The following is a 26,940-nucleotide window of genomic DNA, read 5'->3' as shown; positions in this document are numbered from 1 at the left end:
TAAACGTTAAACAGGAAAAAACATTTTGTGATCATGTTGATTATCTCAAATTCCATTCATATAAATCAAGCAGAGAGAAGCGTGAATGGAACTTAAAACTGATATTGATGAGTTTGTTTTAAATCAAATTTAATTCCAATATTTTCCTTTGTACGCATTTGTCCATACATAAGCGACCACAAGAAACATTGAATAGAGTGGAATTCAATATACGTAAAATCAATAGTTAGGTGTGGAAAAGACATAAATCAAAATTTCAATCCATAGAAAAGATGTAAAATCAACAAACTTTAAATACTTTCCATCAAGATGATAAACAAAATAGTTTTGTTTTAAACTGTTATCACAAGAGACTTATTTGGCCCTAAAGCACTTAAGAGATTAAGGGTTACATCATTTTCTACTCTAATGACAAAATGTTTTTTAATTTTTTGAAAGAGGCTTTCACACATAATTATAAACTAGAATGTTTTAAACCTTTGACAATTGACAGCATGGGTTTATGCAAAAGCAGTTATCAACCAAGTAAAGATACAATCCTTCAAGGCAAGAGAGGCATGCCATTGAAAAGTTGTGGGGGAGGGATGTAAAATAGAGAATACAATCACGGTGATAATTGTGTTATAGTAAGAACCCTGTTGTGGCCCAATTAAAATGTGTTGAACAAAAATCCAGTCTAATGAAAAGTGCAAACGGCGAAGGCTAATCTGAGATAAAACATTATGCGTGTGCATTAAGCTCAACTTTCCCAAAGTCAGGCTTATATGAGCTGTGTTCTGAGAAAACTGGGCTTAATGCATGTGCGTAAAGTGTCGTCCCAGATTAGACTGTGCAGTCCACACAGGCCAATCAGAGACGACACTTTACGCTTTTATTGTTTTTTTAGTTTCAAGGAAGTCCCTCCTTATGGAAACTCACGTTTAAGCGGAAAGTGTCGTCCCTTAATATTCACAATGATGAGTTGTGTGTTATGGTATTTTTCGTTTACAGAAGGTATCGTCTTAGCAAAAATCCAGTTTAGGCTGAAAGTGTCGTCCCTGATTAGCCTGTGTGGACTGCACAGGCTTATCTGGGATGACACTTTACACACATGCATTAAGCCCAGTTGTCTCAGAACAATGCTCATAATTATGTAGATACTCAGCCACTCACAATCCAAGCAATCGGAATAACTTGCAAACCCTTCATAATAGTAGGAAGATCTGTCTAGAAGGCCATATATTCTATTTTGTTCTAAAAATTTTTAACCCATTTATGCCTAGTGGACTCTTCCATCCTTCTAAATTGGATCAATTTATTTCAAAAGTTAGGGATGTCTAGTATATTTATTCCTATATTTAGAATATTTTCTTACAGAAATTCCTTTAAGCAAACAGCGTAGACCCTGATGAGACGCCGCATCATGCGGCGTCTCATCTGGGTCTACGCTGTTTGCCAAGGCCTTTTTTCTAGACACTAGGCATAAATGGGTTAAAATAACCTTCTTACATCCTTACTAAAACATTTATTCACTTTTTGCTGGTTTATTGTTTTCAAAACGGAGGTAACATTTCAGAATGATCTTTCTATTCTTTCTTTTATTACTGTTTTTACAAACATATTAAGTGACTTTTAAGCATTTAATTTATATTTTCTTGAATGTGCTTTTATGGACTTGGATTTACAAAATGCCCTTAATGTTCTCACACAACTTTAAATGCAAATCCGGACTTCCACAGATGGTTAGGTCATTTGGCTGTTTAAAAAATACAGCTTTCAAATTTGATTAAAATAATCTGCCATTATTTTTTTGGATTTTTTTATTTGTGTATTATCTTTTAAATTTCAAATATTTAAATACTACATAAAATGTTTATCTGTTTGCCTACACATGTCAAATTGCCCTACTGTAAGGTATATTCATAAAATTTTAATATCCAAGTGGAGTTCAGCAAATTATGAGTACAATGCACTTAAAGGATTCCTATAAATCTAAGTATCAAGCAATCATTTTAGGAAGACATACCGGTAGTATCAAGCAATCATTTTAGAAAGACATACCGGTAAGTGCCATAGATAACAGACACACAAAAATACTTAGCTGACATGTGCTCAGGAAACAATTTTAAAATGATAATATGGAGACAATATTGCAGCCACTTCAAAAATAGGTCAAAGATTTAAGCCTTACAGCTGTTTTACTGGTGTTTCCAAATGCCACACATCTTATCTTGATTTAATGGTTAATCTGATCTTGCATCAATACCGAAATAAATCTTACTGCAAAATGAGTTCACTTGTATTGGCATTAAGTTTTGTGTCAATGCCTACAATAAATAAGGCGAGGAATATTTAACAGCCTTTTTATCAAGATTTCTTAGATAAGCTTTTCATACAAGGATTGAAAACGTTTATTTCCTTTAAAGTATTCAAGCATATGTAACTGGACATGATACAAATAATATGACCTTAATATATGCACGTCAAAACCAATAGATTGCTCGTAATTTTCACAAGCAAGCCTCCATTAAAATGTCATAACGCAATTTCAATATCTCTTTAACATTTTCAGTTTTAATTATTTAAGAAAACAGGCATAATCCAATACCTATGGTTGACTTATTATGCGCAATGAAGAGGTGCGTGTTATGGTATTTTTTGTTTACAGAAGGTTTTGTCTTAGCAAAAATCCAGTTTAGGTGGAAAGTGTCGCACCTGATTAGCCTGTGTGGACTGCACAGGCTTATCTAAGACAGCACTTTACTCACATGCATTAAACCCAGTTTTCCCAGAACACAGCTCATTTCAAGGCTCGAATATTGTCGTACAACTGTGAATCTTGCTCATTGTCCTTCATAAGGCATCCATACATGTAGTCAAATGAGAGGATTCCATAAATGCTTCCACAATTGCCCGTCATATTTAAATCAACATGTAGTCAAATGAGAGGATTCCATAAATGCTTCCACAATAGCCCCTCATATTTAATTGCATACAATATCATCCACCTCTATCACTTGGGCATAAACTATGGGGTAAACTACTTTATTCCACATTAAGAACACCACACGAAACTTAACTGTTTTGAGCAGGGGTAATGTTCACAAGAATTAAACACCTTGCAGCCATGTTTTTTAAACTAAGTACATTTATTTTCAAACATTGCCCAAATATTATGAATAACACAATTCTTTAATGTTGACAGCAAATTTCATGATGAGTGGAGGAAAAATGTGGCTTTTATAGACAAATCATATGGTTTTACTACAGCCACATAAAACAACTACCGTACATCCTCTAATTCCTTCCATGTTTACAATGGAATAGAACCATAGCTCACTCAGTGGAGAGATAAATAGAACAAAAATTCTGAGCAGTTTTATGAAAATTGAGCAAAATTACGTCAGTTCTTGCAGGTTCACATGCTTTTTCTTCAATTTGACCATGTGACCTAGTTTTTGACCCTGCACAACCCAAGTTTGAGCTTGGCCGAGATATCAAAGGGATAAACATTGAGGCCAATCTTTATGACGATTGACCAATAAATGGGGCCTCTATGTGTCAGACAAGAGACAGCAAGCGGTGAACATCTTACCTGTGACTAGAGAGCGGTAAACAGCTTACCTGTGACTGTGAAGCATTTGCCTCATCTCCTTTCTGACAGTCATACACGTAGTCGAAAGTGAAGTTCCTCACTCGCGATCTTGTGTCGCCATAGTCAGGTATCCCAAGGACCTATAGTAAAAAGCATAAAAACTTCATAAAATAATAATACAAAGGCAAATTGTTGTATTATTGAAGAATGATTATGAAAATAGAGAAATTTTGAAATTGACAGATAATCTGTACTTCACATAAGTATGAAAAAAAAACTTTTGGCAAACGTTAATTTCCACACTGACTTGGATAATATGGGTTAGTGCTTAATTTGAGAGCTATAATGAGTCAAACAAATATATCAAACATTACTTTAAAGAACTTTCTATTGGCTTTTATGTGTGATTAAGAAATAAAAAGCTATGATTAATAACTTACATATGATGGCTTACTTTTGACTTTATTACTCCATAATTATAATTCCATTCAGTTCAAAAGATTTTGTCAGAACATATTGGCACCATTCATTATTTTAATGACCATGAATGAATGCCTAGGCTTTATTCTTTTAAATGTCATCAGGATGGATGTGTGATTTTTTTAACAACAAACTTTCAGAGCAGTCTACAAAAACAGTTTGTCTTTTTTTCCGGGTACAATAACATAATGCAATTTTGTTGTGCAGATAATTCCTCAAAAATTGTTAAATGTGAAAGAAAACTTTGAGAAATCGCAGAGTACTGGACCCATTACTCTTTCTTTAACATTTATGCAGTGATTGCCCTTTGTTTAATGTTCTTGTTCAAAGCATAACTCATATTATTAAATTGATTGCATTGAAATTTCATAATTATATAAATAGAAAATATTTAATTTTTTGTCTTTCAATAAATAAATAATTAAAACGTGTATGTTTTCTTCACTTTCAAAGGTCAACATCACTATATTGAGACATTTGTTATTTCATGTTTCTTAAAACAAAAACTAATGTTTTTACTGCAGTATTTCGAGAAATAATAATTTCATGACCATAAATCCTGACATAATTTCACACATTTTGAATGCAGCATAGACGACGATTCTTTTTATTTATTGCATTCCTTCAGGAAGCAGATTAAAGAAGTTACAATAAAACACTAAACATTATCTACTTTTTTCATTTAGCTATATATTTTAATAGCATATTTTTGCCTTGAATTCAGTACAAGGATGTCCATTAAAATTGCATTAAACCAACAAGTGGTTCCATTGTATCGCAAAAGATATCGTCAACATTAAAAATCACCTGAGAACATTTATTCCTTGCAGTAATGATTGATTCAATTATCTGCTGAACAGATTTTGAAATAAAATTGCAATTGAGGTTAAAATAGATAATTGTAATGTCACAAACATTTAAATTATTCAGGAGAAGCAAGACATTCCTATCCTATTAAATCAATTTATGCAAAATAATATGGTGTATTTCAGAATTTCACAAAGTGACGTATAGTGGGGATTGTTTTTTAATATAAAATATATTCATAAACTAAAATGTATCACAAACACTTTACAAACAATGCTGTTTATACAGACTATTACATATTGTTCCACAAAGCATAGAACAAATTGTCTAGTTAAACACTATAAAACTCCATTAAGTAATAAACTCTGACCATTTTTGGGGGTCCAACTTCCCACCGCAGAAAGAAGCATTTTTGTTTAAATCTGCACAATGGAAGATGTTTAATGCATCTAATGGCCAGTGTACCCTAATATTTCTGGCATGTAAAACCATATATTTCCAATACCCAGAATCAACAGCCTGTAATCTCTGGCAACATTTCTTCTTGGAGACATATAAAAGAGAAAACAACAGTTAAGATATTGCAACAATGACAAACAGTGGTTAATTTACTCTCTTATTAATGAATTTCAAACAAAACATGTGTTTATAGGGTGTTACACACGTCATGTATCTTATTACGCTTCAAATGTGTGCCAAATTATTAAAAACAAGAGATGTGTTCGTCAGAAACACATAGCCCCCCAACTGCGCCGCTTTGAAATAAAATTTATATTTATCATTTGGCAGGTATAGAAATCATCCCCCTTTAAAGCTTATTACTTCCCTTGGATTTTGTCCAATCCAACTGGGGGGGGGGTCTATAGACAGTCAAAAATGACCAAGTCAGACATCTGACAACAAGGCCTGTGGTTTATCAAAGAGATCATAGCCAGAGTTCATCATGTATCTATGAACGTAAGTCCACAGGCATGTAATGAACCCTACCATTCACAAATTAGTACAGAAAAGAAATGATAATTCTCTTTCGTTTAGTTTTTCCGTTCGGTTTAAATGAGATGCGATTTGCGCATGCGCTGCAGTGTTTGCAAAATTGCTGACTCCAAGCAGGCAAATAAAATTGAAGAACGTAGTTCTTCTGCTATCGCATGCAATGAGCGAAATGCGATCGCAGTGATATTGAACAGAGTGAACGTAGTTCACAAAAAGACAAATCTAAGGGAAAACAGCCGATAAAATCGGCACAATAGAGTAAAGATAAAGATATTTCAGTCGCCGAAAGCCGAATGATCATGGAGTACAGGAAAGAAATGATAATTATATCATTTAAAAAAAAACTTTGAGAAATCAATCATTTGAGTTATAAATAATAGAAATAAAAAATATGTACAGTAACTGTGAAAAGAACTTAAATTCTTGGTAAGGAAATATATAATCTGAGATTTATAATTTTATAAATTACTACCCTTGAAAATAATTGTCACTAACAAATCTCTATTTTTAGTAGCAAATAATTAAAAGCAACTACCGTGACTGTAGATTCACCACTCAAAATGTGCAGTTCCATGAGACACACATGCATGCCAAATATCAAGTTGCTATGTTCAATATTGAATAATTATCTCCCTTTAAAGCTTATTACTTCCCTTGGATTTGTATTTTTGACCTTAGACCTTGAAGAATGACCTTGACCTTTTACCACGATGTGTTTGTCAGAAACATAATGCCGCTTAATGCGCCGTTTTGATTTATTTAACAAAAATATATAATTTGGCAGGTCAGATAATTATGTCAATTTAAAGCTTCTTACTTCCCTTGGATTTGTTTTTTCGACCCGGTGACCTAGTTTTTGACCCGGCATGACCCATATTCGAACATGACCTAGATATTGTTGAGATACAACTTCTGATCACGTTTTGTAAAGATCGGATGAAAACTATTTGAATTAGAGAGCGGACACGAAAAGTGTGACAGACAGACGGACAGTGCGAAAACTATATTCCCCCTTTTCTTCGAAAGGAGGCATAAAAATATTTCAATATATAACACAGTTTAAGCTGAGCTCATGAAAATTGCGCAGCCAGATGGACGCACAAATGCACAGACACAAAGACGAACAAAGAGATTGCTATTTGCTACCTTCTTCAAGGAATCTTCAAGGAAGGTAGGGGGCATAAAAAAATAGGTTGAGTGAGAGAATACAGTCTATGACAATAATTTGGCATGCAAATGTGTGTAATTCACAATTAACTTATTTGTATCAATTTTTCAAAGCATGATATGATTACAAGTTGTTAATAGTCTTATTAGTTTATATGATATTTAAGGATGAAACATTTATTTACTAATGTATAGTTCACAAATGTATGTCTACTAACATTATTACCGTAGGTTTCCACGTATAGCGCTCAGTGTTTTACCTCCAAAATTCAACTTAAAAAGCTGATGCGCGCTATACATTGATACAACGCTATCCTGGCTGCTTAATTGGTAAAAAATATGTTTTGTAATTGTAAATAATCAAAATGGCCGCCATGTTGTTTTTTTCAGAAAACTACCACCCTATAATCGTACAGACTGATGGGCCATTGTCGAAACAACAAGTTTTCGCTACTGGTAGATATGAACGCGGTGGAAGAAGTTTTGGTCAAAAATAAATTTGTTTGAATAAACTTGCGGACATTTCTTTGTTTGTGTTTTTACACTTCTTTATTGATGAATTCCAATGGGGATTGTTGTCGACATTCCGGAGAGCAGTCAAGGGTAGGTGCGAATGAGGTCTTTTTTGCAGGTAACGGTAGGTGTGAAAGGGGGTCATTTTGCACTCGGCATTGGCAGATGTTATTGAGTAATATGTGCCACGACTTGTTAGGAATAGTCTTAACAATTGTCAAAAATATAGTGCTACGCCCTGTAAGATTTATCAGGATGGCGAGTTGTGTTTGTTCCGTGTAGGCCGAGCTCCAGATAAGGATTTGTAAAATTAGTAACGGTACTGCCACTGACAGAAAGAAAAGGAGTAACGCTTAAAATCAATTAGTACCAGTACTACCATATCCAAAAATACAGGTAGTACTGTACTACCCGTGTTCTTGGATATTGAAGGGTGTATAACTGACTTTACAGAAACATTTGCAGCAATTATAATAAATATATGTAGCTTCTTAAACAGTTACTGTATTAGGTTTTCCATTCTGAATTATGATGCTAATACAACTACACATTAAAACTCATGACTAATACTATTTCTTCATTTTTCTTGACAAGAAAACACAAGCCAACTAGTAACCTAAGTAAATGAACACTTATTTCACTGTCTCATCCGTTCCCCATTGTGTTTTTTAACGTGTTAAGCCACCGATGCAATCAAATCGTTTAATATCGAGGCGACAATGTCTTTTTCTGGGTTTACAGATTTAATGTCAGGATGGTTAGAAGACACCGTATGAAGCCATTATATGACAACAAAGTGTTGTTTTGAGCCGCTTTCGGTTAAGCCGGCATTCAATTGCGCGCAGACATATCGTTTTTGACGAATTTACAAGTTACAGGAAATCACGCAACAGAATAGACAATAATATATGAACCCAGTCTACAATTTTTCGGTAATTAAAATTAACGAAAAGCGCCGTTAGGTTAGAGACCAACAAATCACGCCGCGCTGACGCAGACGTATCGGTACGGCCAGATTTTTTTCGTAAATGCGTAAAATGGATATTAATGTCGTAATTGTACGTCCAGTTTATAAAAATAAATGCGTAAATCTTCCTGAAAAAGGCGTATTTACGGCTCTACGGCCCTCATCTGGAGCTCTGTGTAGGGATTATAATAATAAACGTAAGACGGTTCACGATAATGTTACTATATTTCTTCTTGTTCGATCACCAGACAAAACATCTATAACATACAAATATATATAAGGTTCACTCTTTCTTTTGGTTGTGTTATAATTACTTTTTGATTCTTATGTTAAGTTTGAGGTTCTTATTTTTACTAGATGTTGTCGATTCAGAGTTGGAAATTTGAATGAATCTGCCTTCTGAAACTCCTTCTTTTATAGACAGTATCAGCCAATCAGGCAGCATGTTATGAAATCCAGACCAATGACAACAATCGTTACAAAATGACATTAGCGTTCTAAAATGAATGATTCCGAGAAAATTAAGCTTCTGATGCAAAACTACAATTATTTACAATTTATAATGTGGCGTTTACTTGATATTTAGAAAAAACAATATTTTATGAATAAAATGGCACCACATATGGTTTCAATAGACAAAAATGTGATATCAAACGCCGGTTTCCAAAATAGACATTGACAGCTTCCAAACAAGATGGCGGATGAGAATTACAATTGACAAGTAATTTGATTTTGATAACATGAGAAACTGCATTAAATGCATTTACCAAATAAAACCCCATTTAGCCATCAGGCTAAAACAATGACATATTAAATAAATAAAAGGGTGGCCTTTTTCTACGTTTGCTTATATAGCTCATATAAGCCAAATTTCATTAACAACATATTCATAAATACATTTGCCACAGTAATGAATCACAGTGTTACAATATTGGTTAGTGACATAACAGTTATAAAAAATATATTGAATATATTCATTGATGATTTTTACTTGAGCAAATGCTAAGTAACATACAATTAGAATAACAAGGGCTGTTTGTAAAACATGCATGCCCCCCATATGGGCTGTCCGTTGTAGTGGCAGCCATTGTGTGAATACGTTTTTTGTCACTGTGACTTTGACCATTGACCTAGTGACCTGAAAATCAATAGGCGTCATCTGCGAGTCACGATCAATGTACCTATGAAGTGTCATGATCCTAGGCAAAAGCGTTCTCGAGTTATCATCCGAAAATCATTTTACTATTTCGGGTCACCGTGACCTTGACCTTTGACCTTGTGACCTCAAAATCGATAGGGGTCATCTGCGAGTCATGATCAATCTACCTGTGAAGTTTCATGATCATAGGCATATGCGTTCTTGAGTTATCATCCAAAAACCATTTTACTATTTCGGGTCACCGTGACCTTGACCTTTGACAAAGTGACCTCAAAATAAAATAGGGGTCATCTGCGAGTCATGATCAATCTACCCATGAAGTTTCATGATCCTAGGCGTATGCGTTCTTGAGTTATCATTCAAAAACCATTTTACTATTTCGGGTCACCGTGACCTTGACCTTTGACCTAGTGACCTCAAAATCAATAGGGGTCATCTGCGAGTCATGATCAATGTACCTATGAAGTTTCATGATCCTAGGCCCAAGCGTTCTTGAGTTATCGTCTGACAACCACCTGGTGGACGGACCGACAGACCGACATACCGACAGACCGACCGACATGAGCAAAGCAATATACCCCCTCTTCTTCGAAGGGGGGCATAAATATCATAGCATTATTAATTTGACAACTACTAAGTGAAAATACAATATGAGATAAATATTAGAAATTATTAGACGTTCAGAGTTATGGCTATATAAAGTTTTGTAACAACTAACTTGTTACAGCCCGCATACCTCAACAACTGTTTCCCCTTCTCCCATGCGACATTCAAATTTACCGGTAATGCCCATGCTTTTCCCGAGGAAAAATCACACGATGTACACTAATTCTTATTTTCTCACGTTTTTCACGAAATGCGCGTGGACTGTTAATCTTTTGCTAGAAAATTACAAAATTGTCAGAAAAGTATAGTGCTATGCAACCCATGCTCCTAATCATAATGACGCTTCCTATTTTGAATGCTTTATTAAGCTTTCCCATTCCCCGGATTATTGGATTGTGCAATAGTAAAATTGCGGCCATTTTCGGTCCGATTTGGTGGTTTTATTGTCTTTAAATATTTTTTTCTCCATTTTTGCATTTAAGAAACAGCCTGCGCGCTATACACGGGAGCGCGCTATATGTTGAAACCTACGGTATGTTCAAAATGCATGAAAACTAATAAAATTAATAATTCTTAAACATATCAATGTCAACCAGCATTGAAAGATCATATGATAATTAATTGTTTTAAATTACTGTTAATATATTTGCTCTTGTTAAAAACCCACTAAGTATTTATTTTGGAATCATTACATAATTATGAAGGGACGAAGTTTATTCAAAGTTTTATACAATGTAGCAAGAAAACAGTATTTGCAACTTCATTCTCATTCAATATTTTCATCCAACAAATTGAGCCTTCCTCTTGGTAAACCAGGCTTCATGCATGTGCGTAAAGTATCTTTACAGAACAGCCTGTGCAGTCTGCACATGCCTTATTTGGGACAACACTTTTTGCTTAAGTGGATTTTTGTTAAGAGACTTCTTTAAAAAGAAAAATTCCATAAAAGTAGAAGTGTTTTGTCTCTGATTGTCCCTGCGAGTTGTACAGGCTAATCTGGGCCTAACCTTTATGCACAACCATTAAGCCCCATTTTCGTAGAGTTCGGCTTGATATCATATGATTTCATTTTTTAATGTTGACTCCACCCAAAGGATAGGAAGGACATGTGCAATATATAACACATAACTTGCACATTAAATTCCAATTTAGCAGACTTGCATCGGAATGTTTCTTAAAGTGCACATTTTATTTACAGTTTATGCACATGCAGTTTGTCTGTCAACAGGTTGACGTCGAGCCCCTCTCTTTATTTTAATTGTCATCTTTGTCATAAAACAGAAAGTTAGCATGTACAATAAACACAAAAATACATGTCATTAGAACTGGACAGGTTATAAGGAAGGGGAAATTACATATTAGTTATTATTTTACTTGAAAAATGAACATTATTGTAATAAAATAATACCAGTAAATAATTAAGAGTATGTACCAGGTAAGTTAAACTCATAATGAATTCCATTTTATTTGTGTTTGTTCATGTTACCGTTTTCTACGGCAAACATTCATTAAACGTTTTTATTTCATTAATCCATCGGTTGTTAAGTTCCATAGTTTATTAACATCAACTTGTAAATTTGAAATATTAAACGTACGTAAAAATGTAAAGGAAGCATTAACTGTACGAAATGCTATTTTAAATACCACTACTTGAATTAATAGTTTGACTTGCTTGTAAGAAGTGTTTGTATCACTTTGCAGTCACTGATATTATTTGTAATAGTTTGTCCTTACTGCCTTTAAAACTATTATGTTTCTCCTTGTCAAAATCCTTATTGTTCACTGTTCTTATTTTGTCTAGAAATGTCATTTCATTGAATTTAGTTCTGAAATGTCATTTAACTTACTAATATATATAAATAATTAAATTGATTTGGTTACCTACTATAGTATACTGATACGTGACATTACTTTATTGATTTATTAATTATATGCATTCAAGACAATGTACTTATGTATAAGTCTTAATAAACTGTCTGTTCTGTTCTGTTCTGTTACACAACTTCAGTTTGCGTTTTTGTCAAAAGCCAGTGCAATTTGGAATAAATAAGGCAATAACTATGCATAAGTATATTAAATACATTATATGTACACTCAGGAGTTTTCAACTTACCTTATGGTGATTTTCTTGTCAAAACTTCAAAAAAAATGCGAACAAAATTTGAAGTGTCTTCATTACAGAAATGTTACATTGAAAAAAACTGTTTATAAAGACTTACATGTACTTCATACTACTATAAGTTTTATTTTGTGTTTTTTTTTCCAGGGTTTCCCCTTTCTCTTTGAAATATCTTGTGAAATAAAAACATTTCGAAGCTTTTCCCCTTTTCTTTGAACTATCTTGTGTTATGCAAACATTTCTGACTTTTCCCATTCTCTATGAACTTTCTTGTGTTATGCAAACATTTCCAGGCTTTTCCCCTTCTCTTTGAACTAAATTGTAATATGCAAACATGTCAAGGCTTTCACCCTTATCTTTGAACTTAACATTTAACTGATACTTCTGGTAGTGTTCTTTTCAAGTGGCCACTTTGCAACTTCGAACATCAACCACTCAAATGTCAAGGTTTCAAGAAGAAAATTTAAACAAAATGTGAAATTGTGTATATCTGATATATGAATTTAAGCATATTAACCCTTTCCCACTCAGAAGCAAAGTAAAAATGGCTAAAAGCAAACAGCATAAAACCACAACAGCCTGCGAGTAACTAGTAGTCTGTTCAGGTTTCATGCTGTTTGCTGCTCATCAGTATCTAAGGTTTGGAAGGCCTTAAAACGTGAATCTATAAAGGAAGGTCTTAAATTAAATATAACTTTGTAAGGGTCTATGCATGAAAATATGTCTCTAAGTGGTAAAGGGTTAAGCATTGACCCCAGTTTCTCATGGAAATCTTGTTATGCCCCAGAGCATGATACAACATGATTAGTATTACAAGTATTGGTTTCAAGCAATTAATTAACTCATTTATTGATTGGTAAAACGTATGTGTGTTCAATGCTTTCCATGCCAACAATTGTAATTCTTGGTCAAATTGTAAGGATTGGAGACAATGAGAGTGGTTTTAACCCCCTTCCAATATTTCCATTATCTGTTCCATGGCATTTTTTCATGTTTGTGAGCTGTAACCTAATTTATATTCCTTTCGCATTAAATTCCTTGTTTTTTTTTCAAAAAATAACTTTTTTGTGTACAAGTGAATTTGTTGATTTCTGAATATGAAATTTCAGTTATTTTCATGATGTGTTTGTGTTTAATTCGTGGATCGGTCAACCCAAATTAAATAGAAAATTTATGTCCCACAAATAATGTTTCATCATTGGCCATAAAAAGAAGCCCTACTGGGCAAGTGCCGCTAATAAATATTGTCAACTGCTGGTGCAAATTTTACTGTGTTTTATTACTGTATGTAATCTTGGAAAAAAGAAATTCTTGCTCTGGGAAAACAGGACTTAATGCTTAAGCATAAAGTGTCATTCCAGATAAGCCTTTGTAGTCCATACAGGCTAATCAGATACGACACTTTCCGCCTAAACTAGATTTTCCCTAAAGAGATATCCTTTTAAACGAAAAATACCATTTACATTTCACCCACAAGCATTTAGCCCCGTTTTTTCCCTTCTCACCACTCAAGTATTTAGGTACCAAAGGTTTCAAAGAAGTATAGTTAACCCTTTCAGTGCGGGAACCGAATTTTAAAGGCCTTTGCAAACAGTTTGGATCCAGATGAGACACCACAAAATGTGGCGTCTCATCAGGATCCAAATTGTTTGCTATTCTGATAGTATTCTTTGAAAAAAAAATCGAAGAAAATGCTAATTTTAGATATTCAGCAGACAACATTTTAGCAGACGACAAATTTCCCAGCATGCAAAGGGTTAAGATTTGAAAATGAGGAGATAAATAATTGAAAGACATCCTCCAATATTCCATTATTATTATTATTATAAAGGCTTAGATTTTTCACAATATCTGAGACCTTCTTCCCTCAAAATGCAAGCACTTGAGTCTCCGAAAATCTTTTAAACTGCATATAGTATGAAAAGATTACAATGTATTATATTTTAAATAAAATCAATGCATTTATTTATCAGGTTTTGTTTTTAATTAAGCACTAATTCTAAAAGACAGATTTAAATTCCTAGATTATACATTAACCAGAGAATGATAATCTTATCAAATGTCTGCATCTCAGTTTTAATGAAGGATCAATCTATCTAATGTTTGCCAATATATGCTAAAAATGCTCAATGGTCAAGCTCTGCCCATTCTATCCCGAATGATCCCCAAAGTACCATTGTTAGAAAAATGAATTTTGAATCATAAAATATGAAAACTTTTATTATTTACTTTTTACTTAATTTATTATTATTTCTTTAAATTAATTAATTCATTTTTTATTTATTTTTTTATGTAATGTTTTGTGGGTATTTTATTTTTTTTTTGGGGGGGGGGGGGGGGGGTATACGCCCTTTTCAACCCTACCTCAATCAACATGAATATGAAAGGGATAACTGGTCAGATGAAGCAGTTGCTTAACCCTTTTCCACTCAGAAGTCAGGTGAAAATGGCATTGTGCAAACAGCATAAAACCAGAACAGCCTGCGAGTAACTCGCATTCGGTTCAGGTCTTATACTGTTTGATGTTCATCAGTATCCAAGAGTTGGAAATAAAGACTTTGAAACTTGAAGACAGGTCTTTAATTAAAGTTGACTCTCTAAAGGACTAGAAAAAAGCGTCAAAATACATATTTATGTGGTTAAGGTTTAAAGGACAACAACTGCTTACAATTTTACCACTGTGTTTATTGTACAATTTGACAAGACTTACATTGCTTTTTTGCTCAGTAGAATATATCAAAGATAGCTCAAAATCTATGGGTTGCACCAAACTATTTGGACTTAACAACACCCTTGATTCAACAATTTTGATCACTCATTTGTGACAGATTTTGGCTACCAAATTATTCGTTGCCCAGAAAAATGTTCCTTTTTCGATAAAGTGTAGATATTTAAATTGATTAAGATAGCGGGATACTCAAGAACTCTGACTGCATTAAAATCCCATTATCCAGGCTGATTAGGAATCACTTTTTTTTATAAATTGTGTTTTGTTTCGTTACATACTTGAATGCTATCAATCGAATCCTGTAGTACAAATCCCCTATGCTTGAACTTTAATGGCATACGAATATTAAACTGAAAATAATTATACTGTTTTTAACTATTGTAGGCTGGATTTTGAAGAATGCACATTAATTTTGTATATAAAAAACTTATCAAAGTCTTTTAAAGCCAGAAAGTTGAAACCTCTGATATTGATAATCCTGTACGGAAGAATCATTGATTCCCTTTCATTTTAGTTTGTCTTTCAGACTAGATAAAGTTGAATCATTATTATTAGTGGGACATTAATTTTAATTGATTTTGTGCGTTGAACAATTCAGGAATTTAACACTCACACATATGAAAATTACCGATCAAAATTCCTCATTTTTTCTTTCCAAAATCAGAAATCAACGAATTTACATGTCCACAAAAGTTTGTTTTTTTCAAAACCCTTGAAATTTCATGCCAACGAATATATGACTTTACAGTAAACTACTTCCATGTCAAAAACATTGTGTGGAATTTTCTCTGTATGTACAAATGTATATTGAAATAAAAAACAAGGTCCTTCTTGATTTCTTATATAATAAAGATACATGTAGATATTGGGTAAGACACAAAATGTATGTATTGGGTTTAAATAGTTGCAATTTTTTGTTTAAATATCACATCTATCATATCAATCTTTACTGCTACTGCGCATTGACTTTTAAATGTAAACTATAAATTTTTTACCCTACATTTTTGTTTGTAATTAATGACTAAACAACTTTAAACGAACACAGTCTGCGTATATCCACCATCCAACAATTCAGCTTTAAACAAACAGGACCACACGATAACGCTATTTTATGGTACTCAATCGAAGTCGAGTGACCCTATATGCTTTATACGGGGTCAATCTTATCAGTGTATTATCAGGAGATTTAGAACCAATATTTACTCTTTTCCTTTCTTGATCATTTCAGTTAAACAAGAACACCGTGAAATTGTAAATGTGAACATTAATTTTCTTTAAAATGCTTTTGATAACAAATATTGTGTTTCTAATTGCTGAATAAATAAGTTTAAATAAAAATATTAAATATGTGACCATCAGTTGTGCAAGGCATTCACTGTTGTTTGACCAGACAGGAGTTTGTATGTTTAACTTAATTTACGGGAACAAAATATTTTTTATTCAGAATGTTTTTTTCAAAACACTGTAAAAACTTACCTTGATATTTTCTATGCTGACTACATTCTGTCCTGTTTCTACAATTTTCTGACCACCTTCATCTTTTTCTCTACAAATACACAGAATAATGAATATGTAAAATTAGTTGATGGTCTAACGAGGAATGAAATCCACCTGCTCATCAAAAACTGTTGCCCAAATATTTTAGCTTTGTTCTGAAAAAAAGTGGGTTTCATGCATGTGGGTTACGTGTCAATCAAGGAAGGAAATTCCGCTTTTCTGGTATTTTCTATTTTAGTGAAAATCCAGTTTGGGTGGGTTTTTTCCTGATAAGCCTGTGCGGACATCACAGGCTAATCTTGGACTAAACTTTTTCGAACATACATTAAGCCCTTGAACAAGGCACATTTGTTCGTGTTGTACTCCTTACGCATTTGTTTTTCCAAATACATTTTCATTTTAAAATTGTAAGGATTATATTTCTACATTTATGTTCTGACATCAGAACATTTACTTCAACCTTCAAAGGAAACCTAAGACATATTTTCATCCATTTGTGTGTCTGACATTGGACCTCATTATCCCCCACTTTAAGTGTATATTTCCCATCCATATATTTATAAAAATATGATCATTTGAAGATTAAAAAAAATACATATAAAAGAAACAAATTACATTTTATTTAATTTTAGTAAAACAAGTATTTAAAAGGATCCATAATGCTATGAAATAATTTCCGGCATTTATTTCAGGAAGGATATCTATTAGATGTAACTAAATATTGATTATTTTAAAATAAACTTAAATTATATAATTATATTCCCCTTATCAAGGTACTTCTTGTAAAAAATTTCCCCCTTGCATGGACCCCACCCAATCCACCAAGGGTGAGAATATGCCCCAAAACCATGACCTCAGATCAATTTCAAAATTTCACAAATCTTTGCCCCTGCACTATCTTTATTTCTGCCATAATTTTAAATATTTTGAGTCCAATGGTACAGGGTTAGATATAAAATTGGTTTATCTTAAGGAAATAATCTACTAAAATATAACTATACATAATCCGTTTATCACATATTTCGAATTTGGGATAAACATTTTAAAACAAATAGTTTAGATAAAGCTTGAAAGAACTTGTTAAATAGTGGGACCTATTCACAGATAGGCTTTGGACAATCTCTCAAAGTTTAAACCTTTGCATGCTGGGTAATTTGTCTTCTGCTAAAATGTCGTCTGCTGAATTTCTAAAATAAGCATTTTCTTCATTTTTTTTCAAAGAATACTATCAGAATAGCAAACAGTTTGGATCCAGATGAGACGTGGTGTCTCATCTGGATCCAAACTGTTTGCAAAGGCCTTTAAAATTCAGCTCCAGCGCTTTAAGGGTTAATAATAAATCTGACCAAAAAATAAGTTACCAAAACGTAACTATGTTTACAATAATCTGTTATTATAGAAACTCATAAACAAAAAATGAAATTTTTAAATTGTTTAAAAATGTAATATAATAATAAAGAAACACCAAACGAAAAATTAAATTATTGAATAAGTGGAATATACAATGTCTTGAATATAATGATTGTCCTGATTTTCTTTCATAAGAAAACTGAATCAATGTCATAGCCGTATTATTCATCTCCAGGTATATGCAGCAAGTTCCAAAGTTGAAGGTTTCCACAAAAAGAATGCAACATTTAGTTAACCCTTTCAGTGCGGGAACCGAATTTGAAAGGCCTTTGCAAACAGTTTGGATCCAGATGAGACGCCACTGAACGTGGCGTCTCATCAGGATCCAAACTGTTTGCTATTCTGATAGTATTCTTTGAAAAAAAATCGAAGAAAATGCTTATTTTAGAAATTCAGCAGACGACATTTTTGCAGACGACAAATTTCCCAGCATGCAAAGGGTCAAATTCCCTATGCAGCTAAATGTGGGGTCCTAATAAATCACCAAGTAATGTGGGGGAGGTCCTAATAAATCACCAAGTATGATTGGGGGGGGGGGGGGTCCTGATAATTCACCAAGTACGATGGAAGGGTCCTGATATATACCAAGTATGATGGGTTGGGGGTCCTGATAAATCACCAAGTATGATGTGGGTAGGTCCTGATAAATCACCAAGTATGATGGGGGTCCTAATAAATCACGAAGTATGATGGGGGGGTCCTGATAAATCACCAAGTATGATGGAGGGGTCTTAATAAATCACCAAGTATGATGGGTGGGGGTCCTGATAAATCACCAAGTATGATGTGGGTGGGTCCTGATAAATCACCAAGTATGATGTGGGTGGGGCATGATAAATCACCAAGTATGATGGAGGGGTCCTAATAAATCACCAAGTATGATGTGGGTGGGTCATGATAAATCACCAAGTATGATGGGGGTCCTAATAAATCACCAAGTATAATTGGAGGGGGGTCCTGATAAGTCACTAAGTATGATGGAGGAGTCCTAATAAATCACCAAGTATGATGGAGGGGTCCTGATATATCACCAAGTATGATGGAGGGGTCCTAATATATCACCAAGTATGATGGAGGGGTCCTGATATATCACCAAGTATGATGGAGGGGTCCTCATAAATCACCAAGTATGATGAAGGGGTCCTGATATATCACCAAGTATGATGGAGGGGTCCTAATAAATCACCAAGTATGATGGAGGGGTCCTGATATATCACCAAGTATGATGGAGGGGTCCTAATAAATCATCAAGTATGAATGGGGGGTCCTGATAATTCACCAAGTATGATGGAGGGGTCCTGATATATCACCAAGTATGATGGAGGGGTCCTAATAAATCACCAAGTATGATTGGGGGGGGGGGTCCTGATAATTCACCAAGTATGATGGAGGGGTCCTGATATATCACCAAGTATGATGGGTGGGGGTCCTGATAACTCCCCAAGTATGATGTGGGTGGGTCCTGATGAATCACCAAGTATGATGTGGATGGGTCCTGATCAATCACCAAGTATGAGGGGGGGGGGGGGGTCCTGATAAATCACTAAGTATGATGGGGGGTCCTCATAAATCACCAAGTTGATGGAGGGGTCTAATTAATCACCAAGTATTATGGGGGGGAGTCCTGATAAATCACCAAGTATGATGGAGGGGTCCTGATGAATCAAGTATTATGGGGGTCCTGATAAATCACCAAGTATGAGGGGGGGGGTCCTGATTAATCACCAAGTAGATGTGGTGGGGTCAGAATAAATCACCAAATATGATGTGGGGGAAGGGGTCCTGATAAAGCAAAAAGTTGGATGGGCCGCTTTGTTTATTTCAAAAATACTAAAACCAAATGAATGCATTTCTTTAAAGAAAAAAAATTACAAGAAATGCCTTACTACTTTACCATATAAAGATTTGTACATAAAAGCAATGCTACTGCATACAGAATTATGGTCAATTTTGTGGTACCTAAATTTAAACCCCAACATATTGAAACATGAATCATAGCTAAACCCACTTGGCAAAGAAACAAAAGCAAACAATATTTGATACTTTTTTAAGACATTTATATTTCAGCCCATTGAAAATGTTTCATTGAATACCTCCATACCTGGACATGATATTTAATGTGTTGATTTTATTGCTGGCACAGTTTGTCTAATCAAAGTTTTCGTTCATGTTACCGCCCGTGTAAATAAACATCTTTATATAAAATTTATTGTAGTATTTATTGAAAGGCCAAATAGCACTATCTCACAGTTTTTTCAAACATGTTTATTGAACATGTATTGTAAAGTGTTTGCAGTTCGATGGTAGATTTCAACATAGGTATTGGAATTCCTTTCAAACATAGGGACCTGGATGTCTGAGAGTCAAACATAATAAACATTTATTAAGTGTCTTAAAACACACTATTACGTGTATGTAAGTTAACAATAAGACATCAAACTGAGAATAAGGTCTTATTTGCACTCATGGTTTTTAAGCAATGCATAGGATAACTGTGACAGTTTGGTAGGCAATTATTTATGTAGTTGTAGTTACAATATCAATGAATACAGTTGATTTTGCTTTAAAAAATCACTGGCAATTTTTAAACAAGGAGTAGCTTCCAGTCACGCAATAAGTTGAATACAGTTTTTCTGCTTATGAAAGCAATCAGACACAATTAGTTTTAAAGAAAAAGAAATGGAAAAATTGCCATTAACCAACAGTACTGTCCGGTTAATAATTTAATTTACAAAAAAAATAAATACTTAATAAACATGAAAATGAGAACACAATTGTGTTGAAACAAAAAATTCCATTCTGTCTATTTTGAAGTTTTATTCAAACTTCATGTCAGAAAGATCTCATATTAATTTATCTCATAAGTTTACAGTTAATAGCTCATGACAGCAGGGCTTTTTTCCTTATGTATCAAGGGCTTATAAAGGCTCCTTCCCAAAAGAGATTTCTTTAAAATGATAAATTTTTCCCCAATTACAAGCTTACTTTGGGAAATTTCTTCCCCTTTTTCGGCGTTAGCTGTATACGCCAGCTTTTCACCTCAGCCTGACCTTTGTAAGTGTCCAATAAAATTCCAATAAAATTTCCCGCGGCTAGGTACGAATGAATACACTTCATTTATTCCATTGGCTGATTTGAGTATACCACCAGAACATTGGAAACATATCCGCGTCTTTGTAACACTGTTTTACTGTATGAAACAATTTTATCTCGAATGAAAAGGCTTAATAGATAGAACAGTTTTACACTCAATTCTCGACATCAATACAGTTTGTGCGTACACCTTTTATTTTCAGAGTATTACCAGCGCAAGAGCGTTTATACTTAAAAGGCGATGTTCTCATATTTAGTACTTACTTCCTTATTCCTGTCAACATGTTAACATGTAAAAGTATAAAGAGCAATGGAAGCGAGGCCTCACTTTAAAGCATTGCATTTCAACCCGCGAGGTATATCGGGTCAATTCGCGGACATTCAGAGTTTATATACAGGTCATCACCGGAGTTGGCGGCCAGTAAAATAATCGTTATATAATAAAGACGCTATCCGTGAACTAGGTGACCTGGAATTTTCTTTAGACCAGAAATATGTTAAATGAAGATATTCAGCAATATAATTATGGTATGTAAATAATAGATTCTTAATGTGTTTTCAACAATACAATGATAAATATTATTGTTGATAAATTTAACAATAATTATTCGTCCATATTGCCTAATGTACTAAAGTGATATTATGAGCATGTAACAGTTTATAGGTGTCTATCACAACCGTTGATTATTTTTGATGTTTCTACTTCATATACACTTATATTAATTAATGCAGCATCATCATACTAAAACAATATACCAGAAAGAGAAAAATAATGCATTTGAATATCAACCGTACTTTCGTTTGACAACTGATCATGCGTTTACGAGTTGAACCTAAATTTAGTTTTAGTGCAGATTTGTTCATACGACACAAAGACACGAAATTGTTTTACGGATTATTTCAGCTTACAGGACTGGGTGGATCACGTAAGAATATCGAATATAAAATATATTTTTATAAACAACTGGTAGCAAGGTGAGTTGCAGATAATTAATCAGTAACCACATTTTAACTAACTATTTTGACCTGTTAATTCTTTTCAGCTCAATTCAACAGTGCAAAATGCCCATAATATCACTTTAAGCATTAGCACGATGATAATTGATACTGTTAATAATCGAATCAAATAGCAATGCCCGGCAAACCACTAAAACAGGTTTGTTCGAAGAACGCGCCTATAAATACGGATACTTCTCGTGTGGCCGGTTGACTCATATGTTTAAATTTCACTTCCATTCTTCTTTTGGTTTTCTGTTTTGTATCTATAGGTTTATGACCAGCAATATGTTATAATGTAAAATAAGCCGCGAAAACTCCCCGTAACATCCCGTACTGCGTGTGATGCAGCTAAGAACTGCACAGAAAAAGACATTCGCTATACTTGATCTCATTCATTAAACTATTTACGCCGTATATCTTTTTAAAGATATTTCTTGTTAGTTTTGTCGATAATTTTATCCCCAATATGGAAGACCAAGCGCTTTCCCTAAATCAAGAAAAAGGCCCTGGACAGTTTCAATCAGGAATCGATATTGCATTGGTATAAAAATGTCAATGAGATCTGAACATCATTACATTTTAATAACCATTGTGTAAAAACTGCTGATGGGCACGTGTAAGAACTGTTAATAACCATTGTGTAAGAACTGCTGATGGGCACGTGAATAATTTAACACAGAATGGAGGAAACAAGGCAAATAGCCTGAAATAGGGATATACATCTGTAGTAATAAATTCATTACTACACATTTCCATAAATAGCTCATAATCATGATACTCAAGTACAAGTCTTCTTGCATTCATTTGTTCTTAAAGGGGCCTTTTCACAGATTTTGGCATTTTTTAACTTATTCATTAAATGCTTTATATCGATAAATTTAAACATTGGATCGTAAAAGCTCCAGTAAAAAATCAAGAATAAAATTAAAAAAAGGAAAAGAACATTGCCCGGACCAGGTTTCGAACCAGTGACCCCTGGAGTCCTGCCAGAGTCCTGAAGTAAAAACGCTTTAGCCTATTGAGCTATTCCGCCGAGTACACATGCTGAACGTATTTTATACCTTATATAAGCAATCTTCGTAGTTTCACAAAATTTAACGACAAAACCAGAACTCTCCAAATTATTCAATCGTTTCGCGTTGCAACGCTTTATAATTTTTAGGTTTTAAAATCGTCAAAAGATGCATATAATGGCTCTATTAGACCATGGTAAATGTTCAGTATTACTGTTTCCTCACAAATATCATAACTAAAACGAAAATTTGCGAATCTGAAACAACTTTTTTCAATTTTGTCAATTTACCAAAGCGTGAAAAGATCCCTTTAAAACTCTAAAAGACCATGGAAATAAACTATATATATGTAATCAGCAGAACAGACGTGTTTGTTAATATCCATGAGCCTCACTCTGGGAAAACAGGGTTTAATGCATGTGCTAAAGTTTGGTCTCAGATTAGCCTGTGAAGTCCGCACAGGCTAATCTGGGACTAAATTGTAAGCACATGCATTAAACCCTGTTTTCCCAGAGTGAGGCTCATATGCAAGCCCATTAAAAACAAAAGCAATGATGGGCACATGTTTCAAAGTTTCAAGTCTGACAGCAACATCTATCCTGCAGATGTAGAAATTGCTGAACAAAGGCAGAAACCAGGAGGTTCATATACATGTAGCTGGTTGGTGTAGTTTTATCATTTCTAACTACTTACACATGCACAGGCTACTTAGACACTAGGTTATTCTTGATAATTAACCTCTGTACACATTAAATGATGAACTAATAGTGTGCATGTTTGCAGCCTTAAGTTATGGTAAGTCAATGAATAATCAAAACTAACAGTTTAATATGACATGCAACCAATGAAATCAGGGGTTTTTCAGCTTATATGACAAATGTACATCTTCATCTAGTTCACAATAAACAAAAAATAAACTTTTTTACCTTACATTAAAAAACATGACTGGAATAAATAATGTTACCTTCTATACAGTAAAACTTGATGGAATATAAGTCAATTGGCACATCACTATAATTGGAGACCAGTTTTGGGACCAGTTTTGGGAAAACGGATTTAATGCATGAGGGTAAAGACTAAAGTACCGCTAAGATAAGCCTTTGCAGTCCAAACAGGCTAATCAGGAACAACACTTTCAACCTTAACTGGATTCTTGGTTAAAAAGATGCTTCCTTTAAATGCAGTTGAATACTCAATAAACAAATCATGGTCTTATTATACAATGCTAATATATTTGATAGATCTGCAAATTAATATATTTATTTCTAATAAATGCAAAAATAAATGGTTAAACTAAATCACAAATTTAGAGAGTTATTTATAATATTTCAAAATATTTACGCATATATGGATTTAGCCAGACTTAAAAACCCAAGGGAGGGACTAAAAGGGTCAGGATGACCTCTTTCCTCAAATGGAAAATATTGTAAATTATATAAATGGACTTATTTATGTTGTCTCCACTGAAGCCCATATATTCTGATTCCAAGCATCCATTCAGCCTTTTATCTATTATGTTCCTTATTAAAAATATTTTTATGCTAATACCAAGTAATACTGTACGTCTCTCAGCATTAAATTGTCGATAAAAACAAGATGGGTGTGACAGTATTTACAAAAATATTGACAAATGACAGGGTGGTACGCAGGAACTTTTGATGGGGGAGGGGGCCAACTGGGGATGGTGCAGGAGGGGTCTACCCTCCCTATTTTTTTGCATTAGGTACTTTTCAAGGTGAATGTTTATGCTTAAAAAATCTTCAAAAAATGTGATTTAAATTTATGGAATATAACAAGTAAATCATTATTAAAATTTGGATATACAAGTATTGAACACATACAAAGGCTTGGGCATAAATATAAGAATGGGTCGCATTTTTCAACCAGAGGGGTAAGGAATTGGAAAGGAGTCCATTCCCCATTTAGCTTTTGTTAAATACCTACTTATAAGCACATTAGTAACACATTCAATCTATACGGACATAATAATTAAAAAAAACATTGGATTCAGCTGTACTTATTTAAAATGTACTATAATATAATTAACAAAACAAAATCTTAATTTGACTATAATGGATTTTAACATATTCTAATAGCTGTGGAGTTTCAATACATGTCAGTAAATAAATTACTCAGCTAAAACAAATATCAATACCGTATTATACCAGACAATAATATACTTAGATAAACTATTGACACTATAATTACGTTCTCAATTTAACTGCTTTAAAATAAATGTGGGAATATTTTTAAATGGTATTTAAAGGGATCTTTTCACGGTTTGGTAAATTGACAAAATTGAAAAAAGTTGTTTCAGATTCGCAAATTTTCGTTTTAGTTATGATATTTGTGAGGAAACAGTATTACTGAACATTTACCATAGTCCAATATAGCCATTATATGTATCTTTTGACGATTTGAAAACCTAAAAATTATAAAGCGTTGCAACGCGAAACGATTGAATAATTTGGAGAGTTCTGTTGTTGTCGTTTAAATTTACGAAACTACGAAGATTGATTATATAAGGTATAAAATACTTAACATGTGTATTCCCGGCGGAATAGCCGAGATGGCTAATGCGTTTTTACTTCAGACTAACTCCAGGACTCCGGGGGTCACTGGTTCGAGCCCTGGAACCGGCTACTTTTTTTTACTTTTTTAAAATTTATTCTTGATTTTTTACTGGAGCTTTTAAAATCCAATGTTGACATTTATCAATATAAAGCATTTAATGACAAACTTCAAAATATGCCAAAATCTGTGAAAAGGCCCCTTTAAATTGTCTGTCAGTAAAAGTTCTGTAAATGTTACTTTTACAATGCTTAGACCAACAGCATTTGTTTGTACCGTATCATACTTAACTCGAAATAACGTGAACCCGGCAGTGTAAGCCTAATTAAATGTAATAACAAGAAATTATACTATAGGTCAAAGGTCTACAAATTTAACTGACCTTTGACTGAGGGGGCGGACCCTCACTGCGACCCTAATATTCGACATATCTCACTTCCGATTTCCACATTTTTAACGTGTTTAAATCCCTTCCATAGTTATACACACTACTGACTCTCAATACACTACACCGATTCGTTAAGTTATGAACGAGTCATAGTAAATATTAACCTTACGCTACAACGCTGTTTTCAGTGTTGGATCGTTAAGTGGGCGATTCCATTTTGTATTGGGTGTGAACAACAAAAGACTGTGTAAACAAAAGTTGATAACATCATTTATTGACCACTTACAAAATAGTTCTTAACTCGATGTAATAAGCCTATGAATATGTCTGCTATTTTGTCGTTTCATAACAGATATTTTTACAATGAATTAAGGAAATCTGTATTTAGGAGCTGTACCAATGCCTCCCTATGTCACTCCTCCGACCCGGCTCACTAGACATTTGCACCCTCTTTCATTCAGACAAATCCCTACTCCAAGCAACTACTATAAATTCTCCTTCTATCCAGCCACTATTGTCCTATGGAACTCTCTACCAGCCAATATTGTACAGGCACCTACCCTGGACCAGTTTAGGCTGGGGGTGACCAAACTAGACCACAGTTTCTAAGCAGGTTGGCTGTTTTTAACCCTTTTATCTGTATATTCCTTCTTTTAACTAACACTATCACCTTTGTTTCTATGTCTCACAAATACATTATGTATTACTTTTATCTCCTATACACTTCTTCCTTAATTTCCTAGCACTGACACGCACCTGCTTGTAATGCTAATTGTTGGCGACTAGCAGTATATATAGATAGATAGATAGAATCTGCAGCTAACTTTCTGATACATGTGATCGCCGATCCAGAATC

The 26,940-nt window shown here is 33.8% G+C and overlaps 1 long non-coding RNA gene across 1 annotated transcript; it reads right to left on the bottom strand.

The window, feature by feature from the left end:
- Window positions 1-3,601: 3,601 nt before the first annotated feature.
- On the bottom strand, window positions 3,602-26,265 carry LOC127873228 (uncharacterized). Its single transcript, XR_008046064.1, has 3 exons — window positions 26,079-26,265; window positions 16,590-16,659; window positions 3,602-3,714 (listed from the first exon to the last, which is right to left on the bottom strand). It is a non-coding gene; the product is annotated as an uncharacterized LOC127873228 (long non-coding RNA).
- Window positions 26,266-26,940: the final 675 nt, after the last annotated feature.

This window comes from Dreissena polymorpha, chromosome 3, assembly GCF_020536995.1.
Source record: "Dreissena polymorpha isolate Duluth1 chromosome 3, UMN_Dpol_1.0, whole genome shotgun sequence".
Lineage (NCBI taxonomy): Eukaryota > Metazoa > Mollusca > Bivalvia > Myida > Dreissenidae > Dreissena > Dreissena polymorpha.
This window is presented reverse-complemented; position numbering and strand designations above follow the sequence as displayed.